Here is a 15,145-nt window from a genome sequence, read left to right as displayed (position 1 = left end):
TCTATTTTGGGACACGGGGCGTCACAGTTGGTATCAGAGCAGTTAGTTCTGGTGACTTATATCAGAGCAGTTAGTTCTGGTGACCTATATCATAACAGTTAGTTCTGGTGACCTATATCAGAGCATGAGTTCTTGTGACCTATAAGTCGTGTATAGTGTAGAGCATTGACTGCTCTAGACTTTAGGGAAAGATAAAAATGACAATACTAGGTGTCTAAAAGCTTCAAGATTAAAAGCGACCAAGAATAAAAGATGTTATATATGTATTTGTTTCTTTTTATTTTCGTTTCTTGTTTTGTTTTTCTCGCGAAAGGAAGACTCGAAGGATGGTCTAAGATGGTATATTTCCTTCATTGTTGTACAAGATGGTAGAAGAGGATAACCAAGGGTTAAGAGGTTTTGATGATAAATTTTGGGTAGGTCGACATATTGAAGATGTTGAAGTGTCGAAGAGTGTACGAGGAGGTTAAGTGTGATTGGTATTTGCCAGTACACAAGTTTACAACGATCGACAACAACGAACTGTTAAAGAATTTTGCAACATATAGGTTCATTTGGGTAAGGATTAATATATGTGGTCAACTTTTTCAAGATCGATGGACTAGTGGTGAAATTTTGTGAGCTTAAGTCACTCGATCAGGTGATTCTCATATGAAGGCATTGCCAAAAGTAGCTAACCTAGGCAAACCGGTAATATGGGAAATGCCATCAAGTGATGAAGAAGCTACATATTGAACCACTTAAGAAGTATGTTGACCACATTGGTGTGACCATAACTTTAGCAAAGACCACAAAATTGGGTTTGTAGATTGATCCAAATTCAGATGCATGAAGAATGTAAGAGTGGTGAACGATATGATTTTATCTGAGCAAGGTTATAAGTAACAAGAACAAGAGGAATTCTTATAGAATTAATTTATGGGTCAGAAGTATACCATCATAGTATGAAATGATAAAGTAGAGTTGTGATATAATCTTGTTAAGAAGTCGTTAAAGGAAAACGATTTAATTCGAGGGATGCTTTGGGGCAATGTGTGAGCTGATCTAAATTTCGGGGACGAAATTTCTTTAAGGGGGGAGGATTGTAACATCCCGTGTTTTAAAAGGTTGGTTTAGGGACTATTTGACATTTAGGTCAAATCAAAAGAGGGACTAAATCAGCAAAGAGTTCAATTTGGGGGTATTTTGCAATCAGGTAAAAAACAGGGACCTAACAGTAAATCCGTGAGAATGAATAAAAGAAGGAAAGAAATCAGATTTTCCAACTCTCTTTTGCTCGACTGAACTAGGGTTTGGGTTTGGGAATGAAAAGAAACTCAACCAAAGAGAGAATTTTGATAGAATTTCAAAGGGAAAATCTGGTTTTGTTTAATTCGAGCATAAAGGAGTTGTTTGAGCTAGATATTTATAATTTTGGTAAGAGACTTACACTTTCTCTTTCTAAAACTCTGAATTTCTGTAATCTGAATTTTAATGGAGTATTCGGTTTCGAATTTTATAGAAATTGGAAGGGGTTTCATCTAAGGACAAGCTAAACATCTTAATCAAGTAAGTTGTTATGTTTTGATGGTATAATTTACTTGTTTCTGAATTCTAGGGTTTGAGGCTTATGGAATTTGGGGGTTTTTATAATTCTTGCAATTATAAGATGTATTTAGCTGGGAATTAGGTGATTTTGAGATATACACAAGTTAGAGAAGTTAATTGGGTTAGTTTAATGATCGAACGACAATTTCGAAAGACTGCACAGTGCAGTCTGTTATCGTATAATCTTGGCCTTTTACAATACTTGGATGTGTTTTCCCAAAACACGAGAGTTGTAGTTTAGGATGATAGCTTTCCGAAATGGTATGGTACAACTCGATTCGTTTTCGGAAGAGAGAGTTACGACGGTTTTACCAAACAGCGCGGTATTCAGCAAATATGAAATCTGCTTACTGTTTTATCTGGTCATAGAGATATAGAATGTTGGTTAAGTCTTCTTGAATATTGTACCTCGTCTTGTGACGATTCCAGAAAGGTATGGTACCAGTCATTTCGATCTCGGACGAGAGAGTTATGGCTGTTTTAACGAACAATGCGCAGTTAGGAAAATTATGCTTTGTTGTTGTTCGTATTTTACAAATTTCAAAGGCGGTTCACTTGGATTTTGGGGAATACGTTTAATAACTAAATTTTAAGGACATAAGTAAGTTCAAACACTGATTGGTTGACCCTAAGTGCACATGGTATGAAAGGTAGAAGATCGATCGAAATTCGGTTGAGTCGAAGTCTCCCAAATTACGGGTTTCTTTTGTGTTTTTGCTAAGTTTTATTTTTTACTGTTTTATACTCTTTAAATTATACCAAGGTTCTTACCGAAGAACCTAATGTATATTTGTTTTGTTTATGGTTTGGTAGAGGGGGAGCCGGAGCATTTCGTGCACGATTTGGCTACGGTTGCAACGGAGGAAGACTAGTTCTTGTACCGCTAGGTAGGGGTTCTGAATCCTTTATCCAGCATGGTTTTATAGATGATGAATATGCTAGATTATACAGTAATATATGCGCCATTATAACTAGAGTTTAGGTAGCATGAAACTCGATTTATGTGATGAACTGAAATATGCTTGAAATGTTTTGATGTTGATATGAGAAATGTTTTCGAACTGATTTTACGATGATTGTGAACTACTGGGGATTTTCTTGTATGTACCCGACTGCGGATTATGTCAACCTACGGGCACGTAGCCATTGAGGGTAGGATGACATGTGGACACGGTTGTAACCCGTGTGAGACCGGTGAGGTGGGCGACACTAGTCATGAGACCTGTGGGAGTAGAGTGCTTCACTTGTTGGCCATTGGTGCTCGTGCCTCCAGCTCGAGGCTCAGGGTCGTACACCCTGACCTCTCGCCTGGGAGGTGACATTGATTGGGATTCCTCTGCTTTGTCGCGATATGACTCTTGGTTGTTCCACTTCCGTGTTTGATAAGATAATGAATCGAATATGAATATTGGTTTTGATAAATGAATGAAACTGATTTTAAATGGAGTATTCGGTTTCGAATTTTATAGAAATTGGAAGGGGTTTCATCTAAGGACAAGCTAAACATCTTAATCAAGTAAGTTGTTATGTTTTGATGGTATAATTTACTTGTTTCTGAATTCTAGGGTTTGAGGCTTATGGAATTTGGGGGTTTTTATAATTCTTGCAATTATAAGATGTATTTAGCTGGGAATTAGGTGATTTTGAGATATACACAAGTTAGAGAAGTTAATTGGGTTAGTTTAATGATCGAACGACAATTTCGAACAGTGCAGTCTGTTATCGTATAATCTGGGCCTTGTACAATACTTGGATGTGTTTTCCCAAAACACGAGAGTCGTATTTTAGGATGATATTTTTCCTAAATGGTATGGTACAACTCGATTCGATGTCGGAAGAGAGAGTTACGACTGTTTTACCAAACAGCGCGGTATTCAGCAAATATGAAATCCGCTTACTGTTTTAGCTGGTCATCGAGATATAGAATGTTGTTTGAGTCTTCTTAAATATTGTAGCTCGTCTTGTGATGATTCCAGAAAGGTATGGTACAAGTCGTTTCGATCTCGGACGAGAGAGTTATGGCTGTTTTAACGAACAATGCGCAGTTAGGAAAATTCTGCTTTGTTGTTGTTCGTATTTTACAAATTTCAAAGGCGGTTCACTTGGATTTTGGGGAATACATTTAATAACTAAATTATAAGGACATAAGTAAGTTCAAACACTAATTGGTTGACCCTAAGTGCACATGGTATGAAAGGTAGAAGATCGATGGAAATTCGGTTGAGTCGAAGTCTTCCAAATTACGGGTTTCTTTTGTGTTTTTGCTAAGTTTTATTGTTTTACATTTTTATACTCTTTAAATTATACCAAGGTTCTTACCGAAGAACCTAATGTATAATTGTTCTTTTTTTGGTTTGGTAGAAGCGGAGCCGGAGCATTTCGTGAACGATTTGACTACGGTTGCAGCGGAGGAAGACTAGTTCTTGTACCGCTAGGTAGGGGTTCTGAATCCTTTATCCAGCATGGTTTTATAGATGATGAATATGCTAGATTATACAGTAATATATGCGCCATTATAACTAGAGTTTAGGTAGCATGAAACTCGATTTATGTGATGAACTGAAATATGCTTGAAATGTTTTGATGTTGATATGAGAAATGTTTTCGAACTGATTTTACGATGATTGTGAACTACTGGGGATTTTCTTGTATGTACCCGACTGCGGATTATGTCAACCTACGGGCACGTAGCCATTGAGGGTAGGATGACATGTGGACACGGTTGTAACCCGTGTGAGACCGGTGAGGTGGGCGACACTAGTCATGAGACCTGTGGGAGTAGAGTGCTTCACTTGCTGGCCATTGGTGCTCGTGCCTCCAGCTCGAGGCTCAGGGCCGTACACCCTGACCGCTCGCCTGGGAGGTGACATTGATTGAGATTCCTCTGCTTTGTGGCGATATGACTCTTGGTTGTTCCACTTCCGTGTTTGATAAGATAATGAATCGAATTTGAATATTGGTTTTGATAAATGAATGAAACTGATTTTAAAAGATCGTATTAGATGCATGACAAGGTACGAAGAGAATGAGGTTCAGGTCCTTCCATAGTAATTGGGGGACGGCTCTCTTATTCGAACTCGGTGATCAGAAAAACGTATTTAGATACTTAAGGTATATATGTATCATGAGGTAAACTCTTCAATGATTGCGGAGTCCCTTAGTGGGAGAGAGACTTACCGGCTAGGGGTAAGTTTCTTTCTCGAGGAGACGTAGTGCATTAGCTAGTGCCTAAATGGGCTGGTACTATCTAACGCACTCTAGGTTCTCCTGAGGAACTCTGCTCTTATTGGGAGCGCACCATGGGTGGGCAACTAATCACTGTTATTGCTTGCTAGATTAAGGAAAACGTTTTGTATATAGTGTATACTGTAACTGGTTTGATAACTCGTTTTGTCATGATGTTTACAACTTATTAAATGAACCTTTGAAAACGTGAAGGGTTTTGGATTGGTCTTCTAACAGAATAACTCGTGACGATGACTATTCTGACCCCCTACTAGTTGTTAGTGTGCAGGTGCTTTGTCGTAGCCTCGAGGCGGAGTTGTATTCCAGCCAATGATCTTGTCTGACGAGGCTAGTAGAGTTATGTCGTTTAATATGGTTTTTCGTTATTTTCAAGTTATGTATTTATTGCAGAAACCAAACTCTAATATGTATATACGTAAAATTTATAGTTGTTTATAAATCGTCGGTGTTGTATGAGGCGTTTGTATGTTTGTGGTTCGGGTTTCGACCCGAAACTGAGTTGAGTTTGTTTAGCTTCTGCTTTAGTTTATTTTTCTTGTTTATGCGAATGTCTGGTTTGCATGACAGGTTTTACAAGTACAACCGGTTCGATTTACAGAGAAGACTCTGCCGGATTTTTGTCTCGTCTGTGAATTGTCGGGGCGTGGTCGTGTCTATTTTGGGACACGGGGCGTCACAGTTGGTATCAGAGCAGTTAGTTCTGGTGACCTATATCAGAGCAGTTAGTTCTAGTGACCTATATCAGAGCAGTTAGTTCTGGTGACCTATATCATAGCAGTTAGTTCTGGTGACCTATATTAGAGCATGAGTTCTGGTGACCTATAAGTCGTGTATAGTGTAGAGCATTGAGTGCTCTAGACTTTAGGGAAAGATAAAAATGACAAGACTAGGTGTCTAAAAGCTTCAAGGTTAAAAGCGACCAAGAATAAAAGATGTTATACATGTATTTGTTTCTTTTTATTTTCGTTTCTTGTTTTGTTTTTCTCGCGAAAGGAAGACTCGAAGGATGGTATAAGATGGTATATTTCCTTCATTGTTGTACAAGATGGTATAAGAGGATAACCAAGGGTTAAGAGGTTTTGATGAGAAATTTTGGGTAGGTCGACATATTGAAGATGTTGAAGTGTCGAAGAGTGTACGAGGAGGTTAAGTGTGATTGGTATTTGCCAGTACACAAGTTTACAACGATCGACAACAACGAACTGTTAAAGAATTTTGCAACATATAGTTCATTTGGGTAAGGATTAATATATGTGGTCAACTTTTTCAAGATCGATGGACTAGTGGTGAAAATTTGTGAGCCTAAGTCACTCGATCATGTGATTCTCATATGAAGGCATTGCCAAGAGTAGCTAACCTAGGCGAACCGGTAATATGGGAAATGCCATCAAGTGATGAAGAAGCTACATATTGAACCACTTAAGAAGTATGTTGGCCACATTGGTGTGACCATAACTTCAGCAAAGACCACAAAATTGGGTTTGTAGATTAATCCAAATTCAGATGCATGAAGAATGTAATAGTGGTGACCGATATGATTTTATCTGAGCAAGGTCATAAGTAACAAGAACGAGAGGAATTCTTATAGAATCAATTTATGGGTCAGAAGTATACCATCATAGTATGAAATGATAAAGAAGAGTTGTGATATGATCTGGTTAAGAAGTCGTTAAAGGAAAACGATTTAATTTGAGGGATGCTTTGGGGCAATGTGTGAGCTGATCTAAATTTCGGGGACCAAATTTCTTTAAGGGGGGAGGATTGGAACATCCCGTGTTTTAAAAGGTTGGTTTAGGGACTATTTGACATTTAGGTCAAATCAAAAGAGGGACTAAATCAACAAAGAGTTCAATTTGGGGGTATTTTGCAATCAGGTAAAAAACAGGGACCTAACTGTAAATCCGTGGGAATGAATAAGAGAAGGAAAGAAATCAGGTTTTCCAACTCTCTTTTGCTCGACTGAACTAGGGTTTGGGTTTGGGAATGAAAAGAAACTCAACCAAAGAGAGAATTTTGATAGTATTTCAAAGGGAAAATCTGGTGTTGTTTAATTCGAGCATAAAGGAGTTGTTTTAGCTAGGTTTTGATGATTTTGGGAAGAGACTTACACTTTCTCTTTCTAAAACTCTGAATTTCTGTAATCTGAATTTTAATGGAGTATTCGGTTTCGAATTTTATAGAAATTGGAAGGGGTTTCATCTAAGGACAAGCTAAACATCTTAATCAAGTAAGTTGTTATGTTTTGATGGTATAATTTACTTGTTTCTGAATTCTAGGGTTTGAGGCTTATGGAATTTGGGCGTTTTTATAATTCTTGCAATTATAAGATGTATTTAGCTGGGAATTAGGTGATTTTGAGATATACACAAGTTAGAGAAGTTAATTGGGTTAGTTTAATGATCGAACAACAATTTCGAAAGACTGCACAGTGCAGTCTGTTATCGTATAATCTGGGCATTGTACAATACTTGGATGTGTTTTCCCAAAAAACGAGAGTCGTATTTTAGGATGATAGCTTTCCTAAATGGTATGGTACAACTCGATTCGATGTCGGAAGAGAGAGTTACGACTGTTTTACCAAACAGAGCGTTATTCAGCAAATATGAAATCCGCTTACTGTTTTAGCTGGTCATCGAGATATAGAATGTTGTTTGAGTCTTCTTGAATATTGTAGCTCGTCTTGTGATGATTCCAGAGAGGTATGGTACAAGTCGTTTCGATCTCGGACGAGAGAGTTATGGCTGTTTTAACGAACAATGCGCAGTTAGGAAAATTCTGCTTTGTTGTTGTTCGTATTTTACAAATTTCAAAGGCGGTTCACTTGGATTTTGGGGAATACATTTAATAACTAAATTATAAGGACATAAGTAAGTTCAAACACTAATTGGTTGACCCTAAGTGCACATGGTATGAAAGGTAGAAGATCGATCAAAATTCGGTTGAGTCGAAGTCTTCCAAATTACGGGTTTCTTTTGTGTTTTTGCTAAGTTTTATTGTTTTACATTTTTATACTCTTTAAATTATACCAAGGTTCTTACCGAAGAACCTAATGTATATTTGTTTTTTTTTGGTTTGGTAGAAGGGGAGCCGGAGCATTTCGTGAACGATTTGGCTACGATTGCAGCGGAGGAAGACTAGTTCTTGTACCGCTAGGTAGGGGTTCTGAATCCTTTATCCAGCATGGTTTTATAGATAATGAATATGCTAGATTATACAGTTATATATGCGCCATTATAACTAGAGTTTAGGTAGCATGAAACTCGATTTATGTGATGAACTGAAGTATGCTTGAAATGTTTTGATGCGATATGAGAAATGTTTTCGAACTGATTTTACGATGATTGTGAACTAATGGGGATTTTCTTGTATGTACCCGACTGCGGATTATGTCAACCTACGGGCACGTAGCCATTGAGGGTAGGATGACATGTGGACACGGTTGTAACCCGTGTGAGACCGGTGAGGTGGGCGACACTAGTCATGAGACCTGTGGGAGTAGAGTGCTTCACTTGCTGGCCATTGGTGCTTGTGCCTCCAGCTCGAGGCTCAGGGCCGTACACCCTGACCGCTCGCCTGGGAGATGACATTGATTGAGATTCCTCTGCTTTGTGGCGATATGACTCTTGGTTGTTCCACTTCCGTGTTTGATAAGATAATTAATCGAATATGAATATTGGTTTTGATAAATGAATGAAACTGATTTTAAAAGATCGCATTAGATGCATGACAGGGTACCGAAGAGAATGAGGTTCAGGTCCTTCTATAGTAATTGGGGGACGGCTCTCTTATTCGAACTCGGTGATCAGAAAAACGTATTTAGATACTTAAGGTATATATATGTATCATGAGGTAAACTCTTCAATGATTGCGGAGTCCCGTAGTGGGAGAGAGACTTACCGGCTAGGGATAAGTTTCTTTCTCGAGGAGACGTAGTGCATTAGCTAGTGCCTAAATGGGCTGGTACTATCTAACGCACTCTAGGTTCTCCTGAGGAACTCTCCTCTTATTGGGAGCGCACCATGGGTGGGCAGCTAATCACTGTTATTGCTTGCTAGATTAAGGAAAACGTTTTGTATATAGTATATACAGTAACTGGTTTGATAACTCGTTTTGTCATGATGTTTACAACTTATTAAATGAACCTTTGAAAACGTGATGGGTTTTGGATTGGTCTTCTAACAGAATAACTCGTGACGATGACTATTCTGACCCCCTACTAGTTGTTAGTGTGCAGGTGCTTTGTCGTAGCCTCGAGGCGGAGTTGTATTCCAGCCAGTGATCTTGTCTGACGAGGCTAGTAGAGTTATGTCGTTTTATATGGTTTTTCGTTATTTTCAAGTTATGTATTTATTGCAGAAACCAAACTCTAATATGTATATACGTAAAACTTAGAGTTGTTTATAAATCGTCGGTGTTGTATGAGGCGTTTGTATGTTTGTGGTTCGGATTTCGACCCGAAACTGAGTTGAGTTTGTTTAGCTTCTGCTTTAGTTTATTTTTCTTGTTTATGCGAATGTATGGTTTGCATGACAGGTTTTACAGGTACGACCGGTTCGATTTACAGAGGAGACTCTGCCGGATTTTTGTCTCGTCTGTGAATTGCCGGGGCGTGGTCGTGTCTATTTTGGGACACGGGGAGTCACAGTTGGTATCAGAGCAGTTAGTTCTGGTGACCTATATCAGAGCAGTTAGTTCTAGTGACCTATATCTGATCAGTTAGTTCTGGTGACCTATATCATAGCAGGTAGTTCCGGGGCGTGGTCGTGTCTATTTTGGGACACGGGGCGTCACAATTATTATTCGCCATCAGCTTGCGGCTAAGGCCTTCCGTGGCCAGGGTGAAGAGGAAGGGGGAGAGTGGGTCACCTTGTCTGATGCCCCTGGAAGGATAGAATGTATTGCCCGGTCAACCATTAACTAGAACTGACATAGAGGATGTAGAGATACAAGTATGGATCATCTTAATCCAGTGTTCGTCATAACCTAAATGTCTCGTGATGTCAATAAGAAATTTCCATTCAGTCCTGTCGAAAGCTATGGACATGTCCAACTTGAGACCAAAATAACCTATTGCCCCTTTCATCTTCTTGAAAGAATGGATTATTTCTTGTCCCATGATGATGTTGTCTGTTATCTGTCTTCCCGGAACATGTGCAGCTTAGAAAGGGGTGATGATGGGATTCAAAGTATGTTTAAGCTTGTCAGCCAATAGCTTGGTGATGATCTTGTATGTGGTATTTAAAAGACTGATAGGGCGATAATCAGCAGGGGATGGGAGTCTTGGGGATAAGACATATGTGGGTATGTATAATTTCAGAGGGGAGGTAAGTTGTCTTGAAAAAGTTCTGAACCAAATCGTAGATGTCCGAGCTAATCGTCTCCCAGTTCGAATGGAAGAAAAAAGGAGGGTAGCCATCAGGTCCCGGGCTGCCTCCATTTTAAGACTATGAATCGCCTGGTCTATTTCTTCTTTGTTGGGAATGGCAAGCAGATCCTTGTTTTGCTCATAAGAGATAACCACATTGAAAAGATTAAGAGTTGAAGGGTCCTCCTTGGGGTTTATAGAGGTGCTGATGTCAAGGAGATGTGATGTGAAGGTATCTTTGATATCTTTTATGTCTTCCTTCCAATCTCCATTCTTATCTTTAATGGCTCTAATCTTGTTAGTTCTGTTGCGTTGAATAGCTTGGGAGTGAAAGTATTTGGTGTTCTTATCTCCGAGCGAGATAAAGTTATTTCTCGACTTTTCCTTCCATAAGCTTTCTTGTCGGCTGTAGAGTTCTTCAAGGTTGTGATTGAGGCGGATGTGTTCCTCTTTGGAATTATTATTCTGGAGCTTTTTAATAATCCGATGGATGTTATTCTCAATGTTACCGAAGACTTTTTTGTTCCAACTAGTGAGCTTCTTGCTAAGCTTCTTGAGATCATGCTGGATATTGTTAGGGTCCAGGGTGTTCTTAATGTTATTTTAATTTTCTTCAATGAAACTGTGGCAGTCTGGGTGGGTCATCCAAGTACGGATGAATTTGAAAGGTTTAGGGCTGATCTGGCTAAGGTCCTTGTTGTCTAGGAGGATAGGATCTGATCCTACAACATCTAAATGGGTGACTCCGGAAGATTGAAAATGTTGAAGCCATTGGAGATTCACCATAGCTCTGTCTAGTCTTTCTTGAATAAGATTCTCTCCGAACTGCTTGTTACTCCAAGTATACGGTTTACCCTGGTACCCCAAATCTAGTAAACCTAGATTGTTGATAATGTCTATGATTTTAGGCATATGGGAATTGGATACATTGGAGCCTCCACTTTTCTCAAGAGTATCCAAAATACAGTTCAAATCTCCTATCACTATCCAAGGGTTATCATTGTCGGTATTGAGTTGATTGAGAGATTTCCAGGGTTTAAGTTTGTTCTTGTGGTAAGGGGAACCATAGAAGCCAGTGATCATAATGGGATTGGTCGAATTCGAAATTTTCATCTCTGCATGAATGATATTGTTGTCTGAGTATTTAATGTTGATGTTAAGGTTATGCTTCCAGTAAAGGGCTAAACCACCAGCTTTGTTAATCGGATCAACAAAGTGGCTAGCATAAGTTTTATTGATGGGAATGTTTTTGTTCATAATGTTAGATTTGTTTTTAGTCTTCGAAAGGAAGACAATGTTCGGCTGGTTCTTAGTGATTAGCTTAAGGATATGTGTTTTGGTGAGGAATGAAGAGGCACCTCTAACATTCCAACTTAAGATGGATGGGCTTTCCATGTTTGGGGTGTTATTATCCATTTTATAAGGGAAGAAAAAGACAACCCAAGTGCCTAAACATAAAATAATATCTACTAATACCTAACTAAACAGAACCAAAGTAGTATGTTAACGACACTCCACAAAGAAAGAACCTTAGGCAGAGAGATGAAAGTATAAATAAGCCGAAAGCAAAGATACTAACTAGAGAAACAAAACATAGAGAAAGCAGAAATAAATTACAGAAGATGAACTAGAAGATAATGATATTGACAACTAGTAGGATCAACTAATAACAAACAACACCCAACTAAGAGCCCTGAACTAACCCATCAACTAAGTCAAAATCGACAGAAGACAAAGCAACAAAAATTACAATCTGACTGGTAACACTAATCAAACCACAAGAATCCCCTACTATCTTATACTAGTCGGAGAAAGAGGACTGCTGCAGACAAAAGAGATGACTAAATCATAAACAGCTCCTGAGACAAAAAACTAAACAGAAAAATACTAAAACTAAGACTAAGCACCACTAATCAAACTTGAAACTAAAGACTCCCAGATTAATCAAGAGAATTAAACTGTTAGCCAACAAAGTGAAGTATATGAGTAGATAATACCAGCCAAGAGGAAATTCAAGCTAGAAAAACATGATGACATGCAAGTGGTACAAGATCAGTTCATTGAAAGCAAAGACCAGAAAAAGAGAACAATAGGGAGAGACTAAGCAGTGGAGTATTACTGAAATCTAAATGTTAGTTTTCAAAATCAATTTCAAGAGCTCCAGAGTCGTAACAAGCAAAGTGAGGTTTTGGCCGTGAGGGGTTTCGATGTTTCCGTCGTCGATTTGTTGGCGCTTGTTGATCGGAATTCGTTGAAACTTGATTTAGGTAATTCTATTCGACTTGTTTTACATTTTTAGCGGTTTAAAATTTTCAATTTCCTCCGTATTTGATAGTTATTTGATGGTTATTCCGATAACTGTATAGTTGGGTATAATTTCTTTTGGGTTCATGATTTGGAGCAGTTATTCATTAGTTTCTTCGAATGATTTATGTTCAGGATCATGTTTAGGATATTGTGGACTATTTTGAGGTGTCCATATACAGACGTGTTGTCGCCGAATTATTTTATTGTTCGAATTTCTTATTGAGACTAATTTTGGGAATGAATTGGAATATAGATGGTTATCTGAACTTTGTCATATATCACGTGGATCAATAGTTTCAGTTATAGGTTTATATTATTGGCTTCATTTTATGATTTGACAGTTAGGGATTCGTGTTATTGAGTTCGTTATATAATTTGTCAGCTTAATGAAGAGTCGGAAATGTAAAATAGAGTTCATGGTTTATGGGTAGGTTCATAAGGTGCATCGGTTGTTCGATGGAATGTCTCACTGACCTCTTTAGTGCCAATGGGTCATTCTTAGTGTAGTTTCATTCATTCTATGCATTCTTGCTCTGCAGGAGGACTCTTGACAGTTATGACCGTTTTTTATATTTCAGTAGGACTAATGCGCTACAATAGGAAGCTCGAGGAGAGTTGGAGCTTAGTTAGGAGCACCATTGGAGGCGCAAGAAGAGGTAGGATCCTATGAATCTGCTTGGAGCACGGGTGTTCCCCGTTTCACCATTATATATATATCTATTATATATATATATATATATCTAATATATATATATATATAATATATATATATTAGATATATATATAATATATATATATATATATATTCAGTTATTATCTTTTTTTTATCTTTCTCTAAATCAAATTATATATGGTATGATATGAATGTGTGTGGTTTGCTCTCTGTTATGGATGTTTATATTTTCAAAACAAATTAGTTTTTCTGAAAAATAATCACATGGAGGCGGAATCACTTGATCTGTGTTATTGTTTTGTGTGAATTGTAAACACGTGGTGGCGGAATCGCTTGAGCCGCGTGTATAACATGAAGGCGAAATCGCTTGATCTATGTTACGTGTAATGATTTTTTGATGTCGGGCATTGATTGGTCTCCTTGTTTATTTTTCTGTTATGGATTAGCCATGAATTCATGTTAAGGGTTACACTCGGTGCGTGTGGCCAGCTGTTTGGTAACGACCATTCTTGTTTACCCGGAATGGGGTCCGAGAGAGATTGGGAGTTAGGGTCGACCCTTGGAGTGATTAGGGAACTGACCAGTGCATATGTTATTATAGGTTCATGCATATGTTTGGGTATTCTTAGAATGGTTAATGAGTTACCTTGCGAGGGACTGTCAGATCTGGCCGGATGTAGGACGCGCCTCAAGACAAGATAATTGTATCGTCGTGGGTATATGGCTCTGCTATACTCTTATAGTCGTCTGGTTGAGTCATGACATATTCTAAGCGTATCATTGTTTGGGTGGGATTTACTATTCGATGCGTATTGAGATCGCAAGATATATAGCCCGATGGGCGATGATGACGAAGGGAGAGTTACGGAAGCTCTTACCGGGGTATTACATGGATCCATGTGTACACTACAGTAGTCAAACGTTCGATAAGTCGCCGCCTGTCGACGCACTAACAAAGGCCGAACGGTTCTTCCTAGCTCAATAGTAAGTGACCCCGACTGAGGGCGTATTCAGTCGTGATCTTGGTAAGCTAGAAGAATTATCTTGCTATATTGCTTTGCTTCTTGTGCATAATGATATCTCTGTGTATCTACGTATCACTTATAACTATTAATATATGAAACTGTTAATGTGTGTGGTGCGGGTAGGATGTCTAGGTATCCTACTGAGCTGACATTCGGGTTATCTCGTTCTTATTTGTTTTTGTTCAGTTGCAGGTATTGGTGTCGCGGAGTGACATAGTTTACTTCGTCGGCTCACATTATGTAAGTTCGATATACTTTTTATTATATTTTCAACTTATGGTTCATCACAACATTAATATTATATACGTATTATCTAGAATAGTCAGGAGCGTTCTCTCACTTGTTTGTGATTGTACATATGTAAATAGTATGCACATTATCACTTTGAATTGATGTTATTGATATGTTGGAGTTTATGAAAAATGTATGTATGTTTGACAGGTTTTTCAGGTTTGATATGTTCAATTTATAGAGGAGACTCTGTCCAAATTCAGTCTCTCCTGTGAATTGTTCATATACATGAATTCAAGTTGTTTTTCTCTTTATGAAAACTATTTTGGGTTACACGTTTTTCGAGCATATTTTCAAAGGTTTAAACTTAATTTGATTTTCCGCTGCATTTGGTCTTGATTTGTAACCCGTAAGGAGAGTTTTGGCTTGGGTTTATATTTGAAACTGGTTTTAGTGAGTCTGAGATCGAGTTTCTTTTACAAACTGCCTGGCAAATCGTGATTCGGAACACGAGGCGTCACAGACCCGTGGTTTTTGTACCTTCTATCTTGGAGGGACATTTTGCCACGTTAAATAATCTTGGTGTCTCTGCTTTTACTTTCACATCGTTTATATACATATTCCTGAACAAGTTAATTAACTTATTTTTCTTAACACAACATACAATGACAGAGGTAAAAGAAACTTTATTGATATATCTCTTGAGCAAGT

The 15,145-nt window shown here is 38.3% G+C and overlaps 1 long non-coding RNA gene across 4 annotated transcripts; it reads left to right on the top strand.

The window, feature by feature from the left end:
* The first annotated feature begins 1,268 nt into the window (after nucleotides 1-1,268).
* LOC147568719 (uncharacterized) lies at nucleotides 1,269-14,897 on the top strand. 4 transcript variants are annotated; one of them, XR_015231112.1, is made up of 5 exons: nucleotides 1,269-1,416; nucleotides 3,949-4,022; nucleotides 9,054-12,465; nucleotides 13,084-13,161; nucleotides 14,390-14,897. It is a non-coding gene; the product is annotated as an uncharacterized LOC147568719 (long non-coding RNA). The 4 variants fall into 4 exon arrangements; XR_015231113.1 differs by lacking the exons at nucleotides 1,269-1,416; nucleotides 3,949-4,022 and adding exons at nucleotides 6,756-7,060; nucleotides 7,913-7,986 and having other exon boundaries at nucleotides 14,396-14,897; XR_015231111.1 differs by lacking the exons at nucleotides 1,269-1,416; nucleotides 3,949-4,022 and adding exons at nucleotides 6,756-7,060; nucleotides 7,913-7,986.
* Nucleotides 14,898-15,145: the final 248 nt, after the last annotated feature.

The sequence above is a fragment of the Eschscholzia californica genome, unplaced genomic scaffold, assembly GCF_041429995.1.
Source record: "Eschscholzia californica isolate CP2 unplaced genomic scaffold, dmEscCali1.0.p SCAF_1, whole genome shotgun sequence".
NCBI classification, from domain to species: Eukaryota; Viridiplantae; Streptophyta; class Magnoliopsida; order Ranunculales; family Papaveraceae; genus Eschscholzia; species Eschscholzia californica.
This window is presented reverse-complemented; position numbering and strand designations above follow the sequence as displayed.